Below are 22,679 nucleotides of genomic sequence, written 5' to 3' on the forward strand. Positions count from 1 at the left end.
TGAGTCTAGTACTACAGCCTTTACAGGCTCTCATTCGTGTTGTCATGTGTCCTTATGCAACTCAGTATCTCTCATTATGTGCCATACTACACTTGTCCTTTGGTACACACAAAGGATTGATTCTACGACCCCCAAGGATACCCCAAAAATCTGTGTATACTCAAGTTCCAAAGTCAGCCCTGCAGGACTCACTTATATAAAAAGTTGGTCCTCTATACATGTGAGTTTCACATCTTGCAAATACTGCATTTTCAATCTAAGTTTAGTTGAATAAAAGGCATATATAAGTGGACCCACACAGACACACATGTTGTTCAAGGGCTAGTTGTATCTGAAAAACTGTTTCATAAAATATCTAAAGGCTGGCTGGGCGTGGTGGCTCACGCCTGTAATCCTAGCACTTTGGGAGGCCAAGGCAGATGGATTGCCTGAGCTCAGAAATTTGAGACCAGCCTGGGCAACACGGTGAAAGCTAATCTCTACTAAAATACAAAAAATTAGCCGCACATAGCAGCATACACCCGTAGTCCCAGCTACTCAGGAGGCCGAGGCACAAGAATTGCTAGAATCCAGGAGGCAGAGGTTGCAGTGAGCCAAGATCGCATCACTGCACTCCAGCCTGAGGAACAGAGTGAGACTCTATCTGTCTTACAAAAAAAAAAAAAAAAAAAAAAAAAATCTAAAGGCTGAAATGTTTTCTCCAGAGAGAATTCTGACTTGATACTGGGAACACCAGGAGTATAAAATCACCTTAGTCAATTTCAGGTATTAATTTTTGTTGCCAATCAGATAAATCTGAAACTGTCAGGAGGAGATACTTCCATCTCAGTTCACATTGACTCCTAAGGTATAGTCTGTTAGGGTCCTCCCTTACCAAAGCTTGGAATATTTTTAAGACCTTTCACCTTTTGTAGGCCCTCTTCTCTAAACTTTGTCCTCTAGCCCTATAAAGCTGTTAAAAGTTCTGCTCAGGACTTGACTAGACTGTATCTAATCAAAAGTAATTAAATTAGAATTCAAAATTAAAAACATAGTCCTCCAAACAAATTTCAGAAATTAAAAAATGCATTCCTACATTACTCATAGATGAAAGAGGAAGTCATGATAGAAACAACAAAAATGCGTAACATTGAGCAATGATGGTGGTATTTATCAAAGTTCATGAGAACTTTATATCATCAACTGGACTGTCGGAAAAAAAGGAGAAAGGAACTGGTTTTACTGTAGGAGATCTTAGCAAACTATGGATCCTACCAAACAAAATAAAATAGAAAAACAAGAACGTCAAGAAGAAATAAAACAAACAAATCCTCCTTATTTGCAGATGAGGTGGCTTTCTACATAGAAACAGCAAGAGGGTCTACAAACAAGGTATAAAACTAGTATCTCAGAAAGGTAACTGGAGACAAGAGTAATATAAAAAATAAGAATTCTTATAAATTAGTACTATCCAATGAGAGAATGGAATAGAAAAACAGATCTAATTCACAATCAAAACCATAAAGTATTTAGAAACGTGTTTTTTAAAAAAATATATGAAACTTTTGAAAAAAGTTATAAAACATTACTGAAGAACGTAAAAGAGTTTCTGACTAAACATAGAAATGTGACATTTTTATAAAGAAAGTATCATGGGTGGGCTGGGCGTGGTGGCTCACGCCTGTAATCCCAGCACTTTCTGAGGCTGAGATGAGCAGATCACTTGAGGCGTGGAGTTTGAGACCAGCCTGGGTAATACAATGGTCTTCACTTAAAATAGAAAAAATAAACTAGGCATGGTAGTACATGCCTATAGTACCAACTATTTGAGTGATTGAGGCAGTAGAATTGCTTGAACCTGTGAGACGGAGATTGCAGTGAGCTGAGATCCCACCACTGCAATCCAGCCTGGGACAGAGTATGACTCTGCCTCCAAAAAAAAAAAAAAAAAAAAACGGTAATAGGTGGAAAGATAGTGTAAATAAAATTGTTAGTTCTCCACACATTAATCTATAATTTTAATAAAAACTATCAAATTCACAACAGAGTCTTCTGGTAGAACATAATAAATTTATGTTAAAATTCAAGAAGAATATATAAGAATAGCTAACAAATTCTAGAAAGCAGTAACACGTGGGAAACTTATGCTACCAGGTACCAGCATAAATAAATGTCAAAAAATGTAGTATTTACCCCCCAAAAAAACACATTACAGAATTACATTCACATTTAACACCACTTAAAAGTATCAAACAGCAAAATATAATGACAGATTTTTTGTGAATATATGTATGGATGTGGTAAAAGAAACACATAAGATTGATAAGCATGCCGGGCGCGGTGGCTCACGCCTGTAATCCCAGCACTTTGGGAGGCCGAGGCGGGTGGATCACGAGGTCAACAGATCGAGACCATCCTGGTCAACATGGTGAAACCCCGTCTCTACTAAAACTACAAAAAATTAGCTGGGCATGGTGGCGCGTGCCTGTAATCCCAGCTACTCAGGAGGCTGAGGCAGGAGAATTGCCTGAACCCAGGAGGCGGAGGTTGCGGTGAGCCGAAATCGCGCCATTGCACTCCAGCCTGGGTAACAAGAGCGAAACTCCGTCTCAAAAAAAAAAAAAAAAAAAAAGATTGATAAGCACTAAACTCAAGATAATAGTTACCTCAGGTGACAGAGAAGAGGAAAGAAATCAGAGAAGTACATTCAATCACATCGACAATATTTTATTAAAAAATAAAAATCCGAAGGGGAAAGCGAAGATAGAACGGTATTAGAACATGTCATTTCTGTAAAAGTAATAAGCACCTGAAGCAAATACAAACAGATGTATATTCAAAGGCTTCATTTATCATTCTCTGTTCTTTCATATTTGTGCTACATTGCATAATAAAATTAATTAGGCAGGCAAAAAGACAAGAAGGAAAAAATTGAGGAGGGGTTGGATAAATTGACCTTTAAGATTCTTTTCTGCTCTAAGTCCCACCCTTTTCTAAATGTTCTGATTTAATGACAGTCTTAAGTACCTAAACTTCTTTCATTTCTAATTAAATTTAGGTATTAACTTTTTAGAACAAGTCATAACATAAATCAGATAAAGAGTAAGAGGCTGTGTGACACTTAATTTCACTTGCAAGACCAGGCTTCTGGCCATTTTTCTCTGAAGTAACCTCAATAACTTCAACACATTATATAAATAATAGATTTGTAAGAAATGTTTATTAGGCATCTTTTTACATGCGGTCTCTTCAGTCTTTTTTTTTTTGCCCTGCATGCTGCTGGGGGAGAGAACCCTCTCCTTCCCCTCTGGAAATTCAATAATTAGAGTCTATAAAATAAACTGACAATAGATTAGCAGAAGAAAAGATGTACACATTTATTACATGTATATGCATGGGAGGTCCCACAAACTATGAGATTCAGAGAAGGGCCAGATGGTTGAAGCTATGGGAGGGCGAGGGTAGGAGCTGTACTATAAACAAAGATCATCTTATTATGCAGATAAAGTCTCCGAGGTGGCAGCCCTCAGAAGAACAAGTGAAAAGTCTGTCTGGGTGTGGTGTCCTGGGCATGGAGACCTGTCAGTCTCCTCTTCTGTGTCATGAGTAAGGTCTCTGGTTAGTGCAGATTTCAGGGAAGGTATTCATGACAATCACATTCCTTCTGGAGGAACATCCCTTAGTCAGGTGAGAGAGCTTCAGAGAAAGCTCCTCCCTGTGTTTCAGAGGGGTGAGAGACTGAGGAGCAGGAGGTCCAAGACACTGTAGTCTTGAAGCTGCAAAGATATAGAGAAATTGGAACCCTCATACATTGTCGGTGGGATTGCAAAATGGTGTATCTGTTTTGGAAAACAGTTTGTTTCCAAACACATTAAATACAGAGTTATGGTAAGGCATAGTGGCTCAGACCTGTGATCACAACATTTAGGGAGGCTGAGGCAGGAGAATCACTTGAGCTCAGGAGTTCGAGACCAGCCTAGGCAATATAGTTAGACTACATCTCTACAAAAAATTCCTTAAAAAGTTAGCTGGGCATGGTGGTGCACACCTATAGTTCCAGCTACTTGGTAGGCTGAGGTGGGGAGATCACTTGAGCCCAGAAGCTCAGGGCTGCAGTGAGCTACGATTGTGCCACTTTACTTCAGCCTGGGCAACAGAGTGACACCCTGTCTCAAATAATATGCATAATAAACATACATAAATAGATGAGTTAAAAACACAAAGTTATCATATGATCCAGTAATTTTTCTCACAGGTATATACCTAAGAGAACTAAAAACATGTTTCTCAACAAAAGTCTATAAAAAAAAATGTTCACAGCAACATTATACATAATGGCTGAAAAGCAGTAACAACTCAAATGTCCATGAACTGATAAATGGATAAATAAAATGTGATATACTCATTGAACGGAATATTATCCAGCAATAAGAAGAAATAAAGTACTGGTATACGGTAAGACACAGATAAATCTTTAAAATATATGAATGGAAACATCCAGTCACAAAGACCACATCTTGTATGATTCCATTTATATGAAATATCCAGAATAGGAAAATAAACAGAAGTAGAAAGCAGATTAGTAGTTGTCAGGGACAGGAGCAGGAATGACCAGGAGTGACTGATAATTAACACGGGATTTCTTTTGGAGGTGATGAAAACATTCTGATATTAGGCAGTGGTGATAGCTGTACAACTTAGTAAATATACTAAAAACTACTGAATTGTATGTTTTTAAAGAGCAAAATTTATGGTACATAAATATTTCCATAAAGCCTTGATTTAAAAAGTAGATCAAAATTATGAACTTCTTTTCCTCTATGACGTCCATTTTTTCCATTATAAATACAAAGTTTTAAATATGACTTTTCCAGGTTAAGTGTCATTTCTCCTGATATAGGACCACTGCTCAGTCCTTTGAAATACTAATTTTCTTTGCAAATTTCTGGTGGGCATCTGCAATAGTTTGGTTTGCTTGACCCCCTCCAAATCTCATGTTGACGTTTGGTTCCCAGTGTTGAAGGTGGGGCCTAATGGGAGATGCCTGAGTCATGGAAGCAGATCCCTTATAAGTGGCTTGGTGAGTCCTCAATTAATGAGTTCTTGCTCTGTTGGTTCTCTAAAGAGCTGGCTGTTAAAAAGAGCCTGGCACCTCCCTCCTTTTCTCTCTCTCCCCTCCTCCTCCCTCACCATGTGGTCTCTGTACATACCAGCTCCCCTTTGCATTCCCCCATGAGTAGAAGCTTCCTGAAGCCCTTACCAAGAGCAGAAGCCAGCATCATGCTTCTTGTACAGCTTGTAGAACTGTGAGCCAAGTAAGCCTTTTTTCTTTATAACATACTCAGCCTCCGATTTTCCTTTCTAGCAGCAAAAACGGACTAAGACAACATCTTTATGCATTCCACAGACACGTATTAAACAATAGGGAGGGCAGCAGCAACAGCTGCATTGTCAAGGGATCACCAACGGGGAATATTGTCTTTATTCCTGAAGTGTTTAAAATCTAATTGGAAACATCACTTAATATTTTTAGGTCTCAATTCCACCATCTGTAAATTGATTGGTAACTTCTTTAGAATCCAATTTCATCTTGAAAGTTCTATGATTTTATCAGTTCTGCAAATGTAAGAGTTAAATTTGTTACGTTTCTCTCTACTTACAGCCCTAAGTCATTTCAGTACAGTTTATCAAAAAACTGTGCCTTGGTCCTAATAGTAATAACTTGTAATCATATTGACAGTGGACATTTTTATGTGGGTCTATTATAGCAGTTCTATCCTAGGTCAATAGCTACAGTGATTAATTTGTTCATGAAGACCTCTAGGCCTTTAAAGGAATCCAACCACAAAGTGAGAAGATCAAGGAAAATAATTAAAATTAACTTCTTTTATTCACCACTGATTTTAAGGTACCACTTCCTCCAAAAGAGGTTAAACAACCATCTCATGGTCTAACACAACTATTTCACTGCTGAAATCCCAGCCTCTTCTAACTTACCATATTTTCTGATATAAGACTAAATCCAGATATTCACTAAAGGAGCCATCAGATCCTTACCTGAAAAGTTATCTAAAATGTATAATACATACATATGTATACACATATATAAAACATTTAACCTCACAATTCCAATTCTTCACATATTTTCTTTAGGAGGTCCCTGGCTTAAACTAGGTTTTCACATGAAAATACACAAGAAGGTTATGAAGACCTAGAAGTATTCCCCTCTCCCCACCTCTTTACAGTAACTTCAAATTGAATAATTTGTTTGGCTTTCAAGAGTTTCATCATGGTAGCCTGATGTAGAGGAAAACAGAAGTGATCGAATTCTAGAAATGAATTTAGCTTTCAAAGGGCATTTGTCAAAAGGGTTCAAAATACAAGATGAGATATTAGAGAGCAAAGGTATCAGTTCTTACTCAAGTGACAAAATCAGTTCTCTAACAATCAATGTTCAGCATAATTTAGTGGCACTTTATATTATTACCATGAGTGAGATAATTGTTAACCATTAACTAATAAGTAATTATAATCTTTCTACTCCATGGTATCCTTTTGCCTTTTCTTCGACAAAAGCCTTGGTCTTAAAAATAGCACCAAATAATATTGCAAGTTTCCCTCAATAATATTCAGTGCTGAAAAAGATAATCAATTCTGACCCACTTCAGATGGCTTCTTAAACCAACTACTTATAAAAATCAAACAAATTAATCTCACTTTCTCAAGGCTTTATCTTAAAAATAAAAATTTACTAAACATCCTACCATGGTCACACACTTTAATTTCCTATGGTTACTGTAACAAATTACGAAAAACTTAGTGGATTAAAATAACAGAAATTTATTCTCTCACAGTTCTGGAGGCCAGAAGTCCAAAGCCCTTATCAGTAGGCCAAAATCAATGTGTCAGGAAGGCCATGCTCCATTCAGAGGCTCCAGAGGAGAATCTATTTCTCGTCTCTCTCAGCTTCTCGTGGCTGCCTGCATTCCTTAGCTTGTGGCCACATCATTCCAATTTTCAAGATCAGCATCTTCAAATCTCTCTCTGCTCCATTTTCATATTGCCTTTTAAGTATGTGTGGTAAAAACTTCCACCACCTTGCTCCTTTCAGGATACATATAATTCCATTTAGAGCCCATCCTGGTAATCCAGGATAATCTCTGCATCTCAAGATCCTTAAGTTAATTACATCTGCAAAGACCCTCAAACTACGTAAGGTAACATTTTCAGGTTCTGCGGCTTAAGACCTAATATCTTTAAGGTGCTTATTTTTTGGCCTACCACCATTCACCCTCTGGCCCCAAAGATTCATATCTGGCCCACATGCCAAATACATTCACCCCATCCCAGCAACCCCCAAAGTCCCAACTCATCACAGAATCAACTCAGGTTCAAAATGTCATCTAAATAAGTGTCATCTCAAACCCCCAAATCTTACCTAAATTAGGTATGAGTTAGATTATGGGGATGATCCATCCTAAGGCACTTCTAGATATTTACCACACAAAGCCCTACACACAAATTTTTACAGCAGCTTCATCTATGTCGGAAAGAACACAAACAACCTTCAATAATGGATGAACAAACTGTGACACATCCATACAAAGGAATACTACTCTGCAACAATGCAAGCAACGGCATGGAGAAATCACGAGCGTGCTCTAAGTAAAAGAAGCCAAACTGAAAAGGCTACCTACCACATGATTCCATTTCTATGGCATTCTAGAAAAGGAAAAGTAGAGGAACAGAAATCAGATCAGTGGCTGTTAGGTGCCAGGGCAGTGGGGGAGAACTGACTATAAAAGGGCTAATGGAATTTTTAGGGGATGATACATGTGCTCAACATCTTGACTGTGGTAGTGGTTACACAATTTCATGTGTTTGTCAAAATTTGCAGAACTGTACAGAAACGGTGGGAATTTAACTGTATGTAAATCAATAATAAATTTAATAAAAATTTTAAAAATATTTACAATTTTCACATATTTACTGTAGCCAGTGTTCCATAAACCCATGCTGACCTGGCACCAAAAAAAAAAAAAAAAAAAAATTAGTCCTCCCACTTCTTCAGCAGGGGCAGCTAGGAGGCCAGGAGTCACTGGGCACATGGGACCACCTCCCTGAACCTCTGCATGTGAACCCAGTGGGCCACCCACTGACCTGTTGCCACAGTCCTTGAAGTGGGTTCCCAGGTTGGGCCTGCCAGATCAAGCTGGCCCTGGTGCTGGTGGTCCAGCTAGGGCAGCAGATGCTAACATGCCAGGCAGCACTGGCAGGCAGAGCCACAGGTGGACCTTGCAGATCTGATGGACCGCGTGGAGTACCAGTACAACAAGGCCATGCCACTCATCTTCATGGGCGGTATGCTCTGCAGCAGCACCATGCTGATGTTTGTGGGCTGAAGGACCGCCCTGAGGTGCACTGCAGCAAGGAGACACACATCATCCCTTGCATGCTGGCCATGCGTCAGGCCTGGTCCAAGTCTGGCCACAAGAAACTACAGCTGGACAAGGCGGGCGTGACTGATGAGGTGCTGAACACCACCACGCAGGCCTTCATCCTGGAGGTGATCTCTAAGCAAAGGGAGCCAGCCCGTGTGCTCTGCAACAAGGACCACTTCACACTCGAATCCTTGGTCTACCTGTTGTACCTGTTCCCCAACTCCAAGTTCCTGCTTACGGCACAGGACAGCCAGGTCTCCATGCGCTCCATGGTCACGTGCAAGGTCACTATTGCAAGGTTACTACTGCAAGCTTCGACCTCAGCAGCTATGGCAATGGCCTCGCCAAGTGGAACAAGGCCATAGAGATGATGTAGGCCCCGTGCATGGAGGTGGGCAAGGACAGGGGCCTGCCTATGTACTACACACAGCTGGTGCTGCAGCCCAGAAGTGCCCTCAAACTCACCCCTACCACCTCGGCATCACCTGGAGCAACACTGTCCTCCACCATCAACTCCTCATTGGCAAGCAGGGTGGCATCTCTCCATCTAAGATTCAGTGGTCCATGGACCAGGTCTTCAAGCCTGTGAACCTGGAAGTGCTCTCCAAGTGGACTTGCCACATCCCTGGGGACATGGTGCCAGACATGGCCCACATTGCCCCATGCTGGCTCAGCTTAGCTATGACCCCTATGCAAACACACTCCCCGACCCCCACTCCTCATCCCCACTTCCACTATAGCAACCCTGGCCCCCATCATCATCAGTAACAAACACCAAGCAAGGGACTATAGAACACCAGTAAATCAGAAAGGATATTTTCAGGTGAAACAGAATAGCACCTCCTCCCACTTAGGAGGCTCATGATTTCCAGATGTCTGCAAATGGCTTTGTTGCCCAGAAGCGAAGAAACTGCATTTAAGTGGAAGTTGGACCCCTTATTCAAGCATATTGCTTGCTATTAGTCCCCAAAACAGGACAGCTAATGACGAATATATTTGCATATGTTGCAACAGCTAAATCACTGAAAATGTACCTTGAAATTCTATCTTTGGAGTGGAAAGCAAAGAGTATGGAACTAGTCTGGCTTTTGAAACTTCAGTATTTTATTTCTTCCCCCTCAAGATCTACTTTGTTTTAAGACATTTGCCGTCTTCCTTAATTTGCAAGACTCTATTTGTGGCTTTGTTTGCTGGAACAAGGCCCACGGCCTGTGTCTCTATTATAGATCCTTACTTTAAATTTTAAGACTCTACTTAAGAATTTAATATATAAGGCCTTCTTTGATTCCTCATCAGTTCTAGCTAGTTTTGCAAAGAAAAAAAATGATTTGAATAGAGTGAACAGCGGCTTAAAATAAACAAAAATTTAAAAACAAATTAAATATATGACATAATATTTAATCCACGCAATTTTAACATAGATATCTATTTTAATTGTAATATATTTAAATATACCCTGATGTCAGTAACAGAGAAAAATGTACCCCCAATACAAAATATATAATCTCTAAGAACATATAAACTACTTTTTGTTGAGTCCATCTTGAACAAATTTACAGATTATAATCTGACAAAAAATGCTTAAATCTGAAATAAAAGATGACAAAATAACCCAGTAATTAAGTACAAAAAATAAGAAAATTACAACATTCCAACAAGAGAATGAAATAAGAGTCAGCTCACAGGTCACCTGGTCTAGTGATCCTCTAATCACCCTGAAGGATTAATAGGCACCATAAACTAAATGTTTATGTCCCCCCCAAAATTTATATGTTGAACCCCTAACCCCCAGTGTAATGGTAGACGAGGATTTTGGAAGTAATTGAGGTTAGATGAGGTCATGAGGGCAGGGCCTTCAAGATGGAATTAGTGGCATTAAAAGAAGATAAAGAGTCAGACACAATGGCTCATTCTTGTAGTCCCAGCTACCAGGGAAGCTGAGGAGGGAGGACTACTTGAATCCAGGAGTTCCGGGATATAGTATACTATGCAGATCAGGTGTCCATACTAAGTTTGGCATAGTATGGTGTGACTTTCTGATAGCAGGGGACCACTAGGTTGTCTAAGGAGGTGTGGATCTGCCTAGGTCAGAGACGAAGCAGGTAAAAACTCCCCTACTGATCAGTAATGGTAGCATGCCTATGACCTGTGAGTAGCCACTGCACTCCAGCCTGAGCAACACAGCAAATCTCTGTCTCTTGAGAGAGAGAGAAGAGATCCTTTTGCACTCACTGAGACAGGTTAAGTTAGGACACAGCAAGTAGGTGGCCGCCTGCAAGCCAGGAAGAGGGCCCTCACCAGAACCTGACCATGGTGGTACCCTGATCTCAAACTTCCAGCCCCCAGAACTTGTATGAAAATAAATTTCTGTTGTTTTAAGTTATCCATTCCATGGTATTTTGCTAAGGCAGTCTGAAGCACACTAAGGCACTGGGGATCCTTACATAACCAGCCACACTGAGGGTTGATGATTAATTATTCCCACAATATTCCCAGGTAGCTAATTAATTCTTCAAAATCCAGGACTGGGCCAATCTCTCCTGAGTTCAACTCTGAGTCTCCTTCTCGAAAAGCAAGCTCTAAAAACTCCCACAGAAAACCAAGTCTGTGGCTGTATAAGGTTAGTTATATATGTTGGGTTTTATGAAGCAATCTAATTTTACTCCATGGTGCCCAGTTTTTTCCACTAAATTTCAGATATTTTATGGTTTTGCTTACACAGAAAATGCCATGAATGAATCTTTCTTATCAGAGAATTCTTCATTTTATGAAATCCTGAGAGAATACCTAAGACATTCTACTAATTCTATGCAATCATAGTGAATGAACATCTAGAGGCTAAATTTAATTCTGTGACCATAATGCTACCAGTCTATGTCTAATAAGCACAATTGCTTTAGAAACTTTTCACAGAGTAAAATAGTTTAGAATACTTTTTAAAACAATTTAAATATTTCCTTATTCTTTTTCTGCACAAAAATATATGTCCTGCCCCTCAAACTTTCTTAATTTAATAGGTCACAGAAACCTCTTATAAAACCAGTAAAAATGATTGGCCATTTTCACTTTATAATTCTTATAATTTATAAAGATTGTAGGTATAATTACCATCTTTACCACTCTCTTCCCAAATAAATTCTCAGTTATATTAAAATAATTGTATTAATAATCTCATATTTTTCCCTGTCTTCTGTTTCTTACTCCCATCCCAACCCCCAATTACTAAGCTGATACTTTTAAGAATTCAACAAGGAAATGCAAAAATTTGCATAAAAGTACCTTACTGAACATGTCTTTCCTTTAAATAATCTCACTAGTACTCTCATGAGGTCAAGCAAACTATTTGAAGCCCCAGTAAATGACATGTTTTCCTTACTTTGTTTGGAAAAAAACTGTAGATTTTCAATCTTCTCTAAAAACATCATCATCATCATGATATGGATTATAATTATTCTATAACCACCCACTTTAATAATACATGCTGACAATGTTAAAACAACAAATGGAATGCCTTACAATGCTTTAAGCTCTTCTCTTACTAAACACACAATTCTAAATCTTACCACAAGCCTTTTATTCTTGATTCACAATCAAATCCTTTTTATCAGTTATTCTCAGCACTTACTGTCGTTCATTCAATAAATCCAATCTTAGACGGCTATAAATACCTTCCCTGCTTCTCTGTGTGTCTTAAGGGAAACCAGAGAATAAGCAGAGATGGAGCTGTCATTAAGAGTATGCACAATACAATTAGGCTTTGTTATACACTAAGTTTTGCTACAATATCTGATTTGTAACTTTTACCCATTTCTGTTGAACTCTAATAAAGAAAAGGTGTTCAATAAATACCTACTGTCATGATGAGCATGATAATAAAGATGGTAACACTGGGGAAACACTTATTAGCTACCAGGTACTGTTTTATTTAATTATCATCACTATAATAATAGTTGTGTTTTCTGAAGAAGCTAAGTGAGAAAAGTGAAGTATCTTCTCCAAATTAACACAGCCAGCATATTGAATACAGGCAGTTTGCCCTTAGACTCCAGGTTCTTAATGACTGTCTCCAAATGATAAAACAGATTACTTTCAAGAACCAATATGCCAATGTTTCACAAGATGCTTAGTTGCAAACAACTTAATCTACTCAATCTAGTTTTAAGAAAAACGGAAATTTACTAAAGGTTTTAGACATCTCACGGAATTTACCACAGAACCAGAAAATCAAGTTCAGAGGCCTTATAACCAAGAACAAAGTCCCAACCACACCACAGGAGTGCTCCCCTCACCCTACAGCAACTTCCAGGACCTGTCCAGGGTACTGAGCCTTCTGCCGATGGCGTCCAACAACCGGTTACCTCCACTGCAACACTTGCCAAAAGAATGGAGCCTAAACACAAAGTCATTTTTACCCTAAAATTCACCATTCAAAATCAAAGTTCAATTTGGCAGATCTGAGTTCATCACTCAACAAAGTTAACATGCAACTATTGGCTGTAAGTGAATAAAATTTAAAGTAAAAAAATATATAAAGTTATATTGATAGTACATTTATAATTACAGTCTCAAGTAAGCCTATGCCCAAGGTCTAAAATAGAAGGCACAATTGTTTAAAAAAAAAAAAAAAAAAGTATGGGTTTTGGTTTATAATTGATTTCTTCATCTTTTTTTTCCTGATTTTAATGCTATTTACATAAGAAATAAAAATTTCAGGGGAAAAAAACATACATTTCCTTTGGCATACATACAATATCCTAAAAATGTGACTGGGTTTCATGTCTGTTCTCAAAATAACACAACCCAACCAAAAAACACAAAATTCATATCCCAAAAGCTGCAAACGTCCAAAAAAAAAAAAAACTGCAAAATTTTATAGAACCGCGGCTTACATTGCATTAGATTATATTAGATTCTCCCCAAATCTGAATGTGTACCCTGCACATCAGCAGCTCCATGCAACTATGTGTCTCAATATTTAGAAATGGCTCAATTTGATATAAGAAGCTTCAATTATCTTCTCAGCATCAAAACGGCCTCTCCAGATCAGAGGAAGTCAGAAAGGTTGCCTTCCCTGATACAAACACTGACGTGATTCAAGACAGGACCCAACTGGGGAAGTGCTCCCTGCCCCTGACTAAAAGGCCAGGCTCTGCCCCGTTCCTGCTAGAGCTACTTGACCTTACCCTGGGGTCTGCCCACAACTTCCCGACCAGCCCTAACGTCAGGTGGGAAGAATGTGTGTACCTCTGGCCAAATACTCTGGCACCCAAAGATAAGTACCATTTGCTGTTACCCTGGCTCCTCATATTTCCTCAAGTCTACAACCACAGGCCGCTTGGGTGAAATACAGTGCTTCCCAGCTCTCCTGTGTATGCAGGTCTTGTCTTTAGAAATCTAGCTAGAACTACAGTTACTCAAGAATTTGCTCATGCCAGGAACCTGTCACCAAAGCCAACCTGACTGCTGGGCCCTGCTCCCCATGACAGAGGTCCCCACAGCTGCTGTGCTGCTACGAACACTGCCTCTCAGTACTCCACATTGGCCTGCCAATGAGACATCTGCTTAGGTTTCCTTCCTACCACTTTGTGCCACTTTTTTAGTTAAAGAGTAGAGAGGGAGGTCTGTAGACAGGTCCAACTGTCCCCACCCCTCCCTCAAGCCCAATGAGGAAAACTGGGTCACCCCCAGTTTCACCCTATATGTGACAGTAAAATTGGCAGAAAACCTATTTTGCATATAAACCCTTACCATTAGGGAACATATACTGAAATCTATTTTTAAGCATAAGCACAATGAAAAAGATCAAAAGAGGGTGACACCATGATGAAAGAAACAAACACTTCACTTTGAAAAGTTTTTCTCTTCAAGTTTTCCACACATAAAATTCTAACCACTTATAGGTAGTCATCATTTCAGTGAATTGTATCAAATGAAACAGGAAAAAGAAAGATGCATTCACCATGAGGCTAATTTATGGTTTCACTAAATCCAGCAGACTGAAGGATTTCATTTAGTCTATCATGAATTCCTAGACCAAAGCAATTCTATTAAAAGCCCTCGGAGCTAAAAAAAGAAAAACCTGAACTTATTGTGAGGTCACCCAACAAATACTTTCCCTAAATATTATAATTATGTCAGATACTGCCCTTCACACAATTTTGAATGGCTAGCACCAATGAATTTGCCCATCTAAAAGGGAGGCCAACAGAATAATTTTTTTAATTTTTACAAAATGTTTATTCTCTGAAATCCAATGCATTCAAAGGATGTTAACACTTAAAATGTTTATCATTTCCACCAACTGCATTATCTTAGTAAACCAAAATAAGCACTTTTATCATAGATGTAGTCAATAATTAATACTTTTTTTTAAAGGACCTAAACTTCCCCCAAATTTCAGCACAGATAGTTTTATTGCATGTTTCACCTAGTAGGTAATTTTTTTAAATAGTGTATAGAAATGAATAGTTTCAAAGTGAGTAAATATATATACCATGACATAAAAAAATCAAATCAAAAGCAACTGCCAAGCTAATAATAAGTCAATGAAATAGTAATTGTGGCTTGTACAGATATGTGAAATGTTTTCAAAGCTCTTACCAGTTAACCACTAATATGTATCTCCAAAGCTTAGAGCTGGAAGATGAATTTCACAGTAATGTAATTTTAACCACCACTTACATTCACTTTAATATATTACTAAGACATTTACTCTATGTCACCATGGTGCTTTTGAGGGTTCACAATTTACAGTTTCAATTTATACATATGTAATTCACTAACATATGGGACAGTTCTTACTATTACAAACTAACCCTTAAAAGAAAAATAAAACCCACCTTACAAAGAACTCTAAATATGGTCTGACTTAAAACAGATGAACACAATACAGTTTTTAATATTTTAGCCATTTTCTAAATGACAGCATGTAGACTTGTCTATTTAGTATGTAAAAGCCACAACTTTATTAACTGAAAAATTATGCATTAATTTTCATCAACCATCTTTCTTATCTTTACTAAAATATCCCATGACTTGCTGATTCTGTTTCAGTCAATTCCAAACTGTATTTTTTGAATGCGGGGGAAAAGGGAAGAAACGTGGTAAATACATTGTAAACAGAAATAAGTCCCCTCAAAAAGTAAGCCTTTAAAAAAATATATTTTACTTCTACACTGCTTAACACTTAAGAGTCCATTATAATGTTTCACCTTTAACACTAACAACAAATAAATTACTGTAGGGTCAGTCTGCCCCACCATCCCAGGACCTAAAATTCTAAATATGTGAACGGAAGAGTAAATACATCAACGTTCACTTCTGAAATTTAGCACAATTTATAAGATTTGACTAGACTGGTCAAAGCAATTACAAACACATAATTCAGTAGGTAGTTGGTTATTTTGCTTTTGGAGTGGTAAAGAACAGAGAGTGAAAAATGGAGTGAGAAAAAAAATTTTGTTTCCCATTTTAGGGTGGGGAAAATCAAAGGGAAGTTTAAACCTCTGAATTCCATTTGACCTATGCACTGAAGTCCAAGATGAAATTTTCAGTTTTTCGAATAACCCCCATTCTTCCTTGAATATCAAACCAATTGGTAGTCACATCTCCAAGTACAATCAGAGTTTCACAACTTGTTGAATGAAATATTAGTAAGGTCAGAAAGACTAAATTTCCAACTAGAAAAGAATCCACTCAAGTGTTACATTCAGTTTTCAAATCATTTACCACATGACAACAGATTTGGCTTCAATCGCTCTTGTACATACTCACACCCACAATAGGCACCCCAGCTACTGATCTGCTTTGCAATACAAGGCCATATAGTCAGAGATGGCATTCTCCAAGCCAAACTGTAAATAGATTTTAAAAAGTAATTTCTAATTTTACAGAAATGCTTCTTCAAAAAATATTTCCTCTCACTCCCTCATCTCCTATACTGAAGGACATATAATGTCCTTTTTTTTTTTTTTTTTTAGCCAAGCTAACCTGGCAGCAAATCTCTGCAAATTAAAACAAAACAAAACAAAAAAGAAACCTTTTACTTTTTATATGTGTGTGTATGTATATATACGTAGATAGACAGATAGGAATCCTCAAGCATTTAAAAATCACATCAGAGGTGAATTTTGGGATCCTATCCCTCACAACTCCAAAATCCACAATGATTTAAGGATGTGCTTTCTCCTGTTACCTTCCTGGCTACCCCCTACCCTCCAAAACAATTCAATATAGTCACAGCTCGAGTTTAACAGAAAGAAAGTGAAGTTTTTGAATAGTTTTGTTGTTTTGATTGTTTTTTACTTTGGCGATATGGGTGGCACATACTGCTCTATGTCATTAGCTCGAGTCACTCCCTGAGGTATAGCCCTATGGCTAAACTGGCGTCTCTGCTCTGTGATTTTTCTAGCTGTTCTCCCCTGGGAATGGTATTGCCTCAGAAGCCAGAATAAACATTACTAGCCCTTACTGCTGGCTTCTCACATGGTTTCTCAATGGACTTCTCAGGAGCTCCATTATCTTCATTTTTGGTGGGAGACAATACATTGGAGTGAAGTTCCCAAAGCTGCTACACAAGAACTGAAGATGGCTCTTTAGGCGGCTTCTGATACACTTCAGCATAACTTAACTTCCGGGGTTCCTGTAGAACCACAGCTGTAGCAGCATTTATGTTACTATTACATGGTGAAGCAGTACTTGCCCTTGATGGCTTTGTAGTAGTTGGAGGAGAAACTGGTCTATTCATCTGGTTGAGACCATCCTTCTGAACAGAGGAATGCTCTAGTAGATCCTTCTCTTGCTGAGATGTGCTTAAGGCAGTAAGATCAGCTGCACATGGAGAACTGGTACTCATACTGAGTTACTGGCCAGAAGTGCATTCTGTCTGCTCATCTGCAGGCACTGGGCAACTAACTCTCAACTTTCCATTACCCTTTTCTTTGCAGACATCTTTAATATCAGATATCCTATTCTCCAAAATGAGTTCACCTGGCATTCTTGATTAACTTCCAGGTAAAGGTGGAAAATTTGAGGCTAGTAAGTCAAACTTTGGAGTTGGAACCTTTGATTCAGCTGTTGAAGGATGAGGTCTTGAAATCATCACATTCTCTTCGTCTTTGGCCTCTGAAAAGAGTTCTCCTTCCCTAGCATATTCCCCATTCTGTTCCATCTGCAAAATGGAAGTCTCCTTTTGAAGGTAAATTTGCTCCTGATAACCAGTTACTATACGGTTACACCATGCAGTTGGAAAGTTTCTTGAGCTAGATCTGTTCAACTGTCCATCCCCCACAATGATACAGAGCCCTCTGCTGAGTGTTCTGAACCATTGGATGACCTAAAATAAGGCTTCACACATTTTTCTTTTTTTTTTTTGAATGGTCGACCCATATTCATAGCATTTGTTTTATACAATCCTGGTGAATTAAAGACATTCACAAAACTACCACTGCGAAAAGGGAGCCAGTGGTGTCTCAAAGTAAGCTGTAGGACTTGGAGACCAAGACTGAAGCACAATACCATAGACCGAGTACTGTTGGCGAGGGTTACATAGAGCTGCGTAAAGACTGGGGAAGTATACCGTGCTTGAGTTTGAATGGACTGACTATAGATACTGGAATCCATTAATCGATAACCATTCCTAACAACAACAACAAAATGTACTGATGGCTTTTATCCTTGCACAACTGGCTTGCCCTGAAATGTTTTAACTTCTTAAGCACTTAAAAGCCTGTTGTGCATATTTGTCTGACTAGAAAGTGATATACCAGTTGCTACTGTGTGCAGACTCACAGTTTATCACTTTGGGGCAGTTTTCTCTTTTGAATGAAGCTTTCACTTCCTCTACTGGTGTTGTTTCAGGAATCTCTTTAAGAATTATAATACAATGCCTATGACTTGGTCTCACTTTCTTACACTTCTCATCAACTTGCACCATGGAAGAAAATCTTAACACTTAAAAAAGAATTAGATCAGGGTCTACAGTCAACTTTTTTATTTCTTCCATGTTGGCAACTGTCCAAACTGAGATGAACTGATCACTATCCATTTAAGATATCAAGTAAAGATCCTTTGACAAATTTTCTCATGAAAAACAGAATTCTAATTGTTTCTTCAGACATTCTTTTAGGTCTTCTGTAGAAACTACTGAAATGCTTTCTCCAGAATCATCATATATTTGGTAACTCAGATCTTCTGGTCCTAAAATCATCCCTTCAGTTGATTCTTCAATGCTTATAGTATTTCTTGGGGTTTCACAAGACGAAGAATACATCACTTCATAGTCTTTACAAATACCTTCTGAGAGCTCACATTATCCTCAGGATGAGCACCTGATATAGCTGCTGTTTTATGCCAAGAGCTTTTAGTTCCATGTGTTACTAGGGTGGCATTGGTATTTCCAGGAGCAATTTCTTGTCATACTTTGGCATTAGGATTTAAACCAGTTCCTTTAGATGTTTACCTGCTCCTGGAAAAGCAACATGTTGTCCCCTACTTGGCCCAATTGTTCCTACCACGGCAACTCCAACCGGCTCACATGCCTGTGCCCCAATAGAATAATTTTTAAAAATAGTTTTCATTCTGAAATATAAAAAGGTATAATACTTTTACAATTTCATCTGCCTTATATTCTTGCAACAATACTGGATAAAAGTTGCTGAAGGCTGATATTACTCTATGCAGACTAGACAATGTAGGCTTAGAAAAAAATTACCAAAACATACACAGAAGCATTTAGTTCTAAAATGATATAGAACCTCTAAAAACTCAATGTGGCACCTTCAAATCCCCGAAACTCAACTCCTCCAGTTCACCTTTCCACCATGTCTATGATGTGCCCTCAGCCTGGTGGCTAAGAGATTAGACATGAATTCCAGATAATGAGAAGGAAGAGTCTACGTCAAGCCACTTATGTTTTTCTGTCCACACATCCATTTTCCCTCATTGATACTCTCTCTGTATTTTCCCACTGGTCCAATGTTACATCAACAATATTTAGCACGGTGACTTGCACATATTGGCCTTCCAAGTGATGACTTCATGAAGAATGCCCCTCCTCTTCTCATTCCCTAACACCCGCATACCAAACACACACATCCATTTTAAGGGAAAATGTAAAAACACTACAACTCACAGACACAGAGAATGAATGGGCATTGAGACAACATGTGAACACATAATAGAGATGCCATTGCTAAAAGAGCTGTTTTGCTTCCAAACACTGTGGTGACTAATAGTTAGTGATTTTAAGCTTCACAAGAAGATTAAGAGAGTGTGTGCTACTAATTAATTTTTAAGTCTTAGAAATTTTGGCTATATCAAATACAGAAGAAAAGCCTAGTATGTTTTGGCCTCTGCTTTAATTTTGATAAAATGGCTACAATATACAATATTCAGGCAACCAACTGTTATCTTTTAAGATATCAACAAATAGTGAGACTCATGGAAACATTTTCTCAGGGAAAAGATGTTCATGGCCAGAATAAAAATAATAATGCCTAAAAAGAGCACTGTGACCTGTTGCTTATATATTCAGTTACCTCTCCCTAACCCAACTCTCTACCTTTACAATACCCAGGAAGATGATGCAGACTAGTCATTGCAGGCAATTTGTGAAAGCCATATATGAGTCCTGACATAGTCAGACCAAATCCAGAACAAGGGAAGTATCAACATGCCAAGCTTAGTGAACGCTACATGACTCACCAGCAATCGTAAGGCATGGACTTTAAAACAGCTCTGAATATGGTGAGAAACTTGGTCTCATGCAGCCTCATTGTGACCTTATATCCTAGGAATCCAATCTGATAAAACCCAGCCCGTCTATCTCTACATAGATGGGGTGAGGTTCACCCACAAGGGATAGAAAATATGATCCCAAATAACTATGAATTAGGTAAGTCAGGAATATTTGTCTTTCCCCATAAGATCGGCCTCTTCCACTATAGCAATTTTTCTCCAGGAAGTCCTTGGGACCCAGGCTCCTCTCAGCTCACCCCTCTATCAGCCCACGATTAAGACTATGGCATGTGCGTTCCAGAAAGCAAGATTGAGAAAGGATCTTGAAGAAGAGAGACAAAGGCTGTCTCTTATGGAAGCCTCCACATGAAACTAAGCTGCCACATGAAACTTATGCTTCTCTGCAATAGCCAGAACTCAGTTCCATGGCCATGAAATATACAAAGATGCCTCTGTTCTTGGAAGTCATGTTCCTGGTCAAAAATGGAGGATTCTATCATACCAGAAGAATGAGAAAACAGACACCTGGGAAAAACTACAGTTTCTATCATGGGCACAGCACTCTATCCAAGTGAACTCAACAATCATAAATGAAGCTGCTACAATTCTGAACAATGTACCATGGGTAAAAGTTTCTTCACAACTTCAAAGTTGTCTTGACCCAACAAGCCATTTTAAACTACTACTATACGTTATTCCTTTGAGTTGCCTCTAATAATTATGAATTTCATTTCATAACCACCATTGATGAATAGCAGAATGTAGGGCTAGAGATACCACCAATAAAACAACTTCATACTCATTTGATAAAATGCAAACACCCTGCTGATATTTTTAGAACAAGACACAATCAATTCCGTTTAGTAAAACATTTACCAAATTTAGTAATAAAGTATTTGATTTCCCAAAACACAAACTCCGTTTCTCCTATTCTCCAAGATAATGATAACACTAAGAAAATTTTAAAAGCAGTTGACTTTACGAGGTATGGACATTTCATTTCATTTCAAAAGTGATGTGGGGATACCTATATTCATTCAACCAACCCATGATAATTCTGTGTAAGTTTCCTTCTCAGTCTCTCTTCATCTCATTAAGCCCACCAAAGTACATTAAATAGCTACACATTTAGTAGCCTCTCCCAAAAGGTGGTTAGTTCACTTATTCAGTATTTTAACAAATATTTATCAAACACCTGTTTGTTGACAACTCCCATGTGCTGGAGAGTGGACTCTCAAAAGAGTATGTGACACAGGACTCGGCCTCCCCAAGGGTTTTATATTCAAAAGGCATTGCTTCTGGTAGTAGAAAACACAGTTATTCTCAGAACTAAAGCACTCCCTACTGTCTATTTGAGTACAGGATAGTCAATAGCTATCCTGTTTAGTCAGAACAGATTCTCCAACTGTACCTAAACAAATTGCCAAAAAGTGCTAAGACCTCTCCAAAAAAAGCCTTTTTATAAGTTCTTTCAAATAACTGGTTAAAAAGGATCTTACTCTGGGCGCGGTGGCTCACGCCTGTAATCCCAGCACTTTGGGAGGCCGAGGTGGGTGGATCACGAGGTCAAGAGATCAAGACCATCCTGGTCAACACGGTGAAACCCCGTCTCCACTAAAAATACAAAACATTAGCTGGGCATGGTGGTGTGTGCCTGTAATTCCAGCTACTCAAGAGGCTGAGACAGGAGAATTGCCTGAACCCAGGAGGCGGAGGTTGCGGTGAGCCAAGATCGTGCCATTGCACTCCAGCCTGGGTAACAAGAGAGAAACTCCGTCTCAAAAAAAAAAAAAAAGGATCTTACTACAGAATGGTAAGCAGATAATTTGGGTAACGTAATGCTAAGAGAATGAGTCAGAAACATCATCATTCTTGTAACCTTGACCCTGAATTTTGTCTGAAACTTCTACATATTTTTAGTGGCATGTGAGTACAGATGCTACACATGAAAATGGCAACACTTAAAATTCATAGTAGCAAAAACCATTATTCTTCCCACTGGACCCCTTGAACTTTAATAATGTCTGACCTGGTTGGCCAGTAAGTTCTAAAAGCAGACAGAAGAAAATTGCAAGTATTAAATATTGCTGGAATGATTTTTCATTTAGAAAGATGTTACAGTTCTCTTAAAAACAGGTCACCAGTTCTGTGGACACTTAATTTTCTTAAGGGAGTAGCCACTGCAGAGAACAGATACCCACCCTTGTTTATGCCAAGAGAATCTAGCTGAGAACTAGATTCATATATTATCCTTACACATAAAGCAAAAATAAATACACAACCACATACACACTCACACACAGTTATATATAAACCCATCCAAATGAAAGATAAAGTGTGGCAAAATAAGTAGATGTGAAAGAACACTATGTTTTTTCCAAGATAAATGGCACAAAAGCCATCTCATTAACTATCCAAGGGAGATGATATACTATACAACTACATCTAGATAACCACACATTAATAATTTTCACATTACACAACTGAAAAGATTTATAAAGGCACAATTTAAGAATCTACCTT

General features: G+C 38.5%; 1 protein-coding gene and 1 pseudogene across 3 annotated transcripts in view; both read right to left on the bottom strand.

Moving 5' to 3' along the window:
* The window catches only part of CUNH15orf41 (chromosome unknown C15orf41 homolog), a 227,978-nt gene that overhangs the window by 174,424 nt on the left and 30,875 nt on the right, over positions 1–22,679 (bottom strand). The gene's annotated exons all lie outside the window — the stretch shown is intronic.
* LOC116538706 lies at positions 9,554–21,650 on the bottom strand (annotated as a pseudogene). Its single transcript, XR_004263756.1, has one exon. The product of XR_004263756.1 is annotated as a la-related protein 4 pseudogene (transcript).

Source organism: Sapajus apella, unplaced genomic scaffold, assembly GCF_009761245.1.
Source record: "Sapajus apella isolate SASKATOON/1434 unplaced genomic scaffold, GSC_monkey_1.0 scaffold122, whole genome shotgun sequence".
NCBI lineage: Eukaryota > Metazoa > Chordata > Mammalia > Primates > Cebidae > Sapajus > Sapajus apella.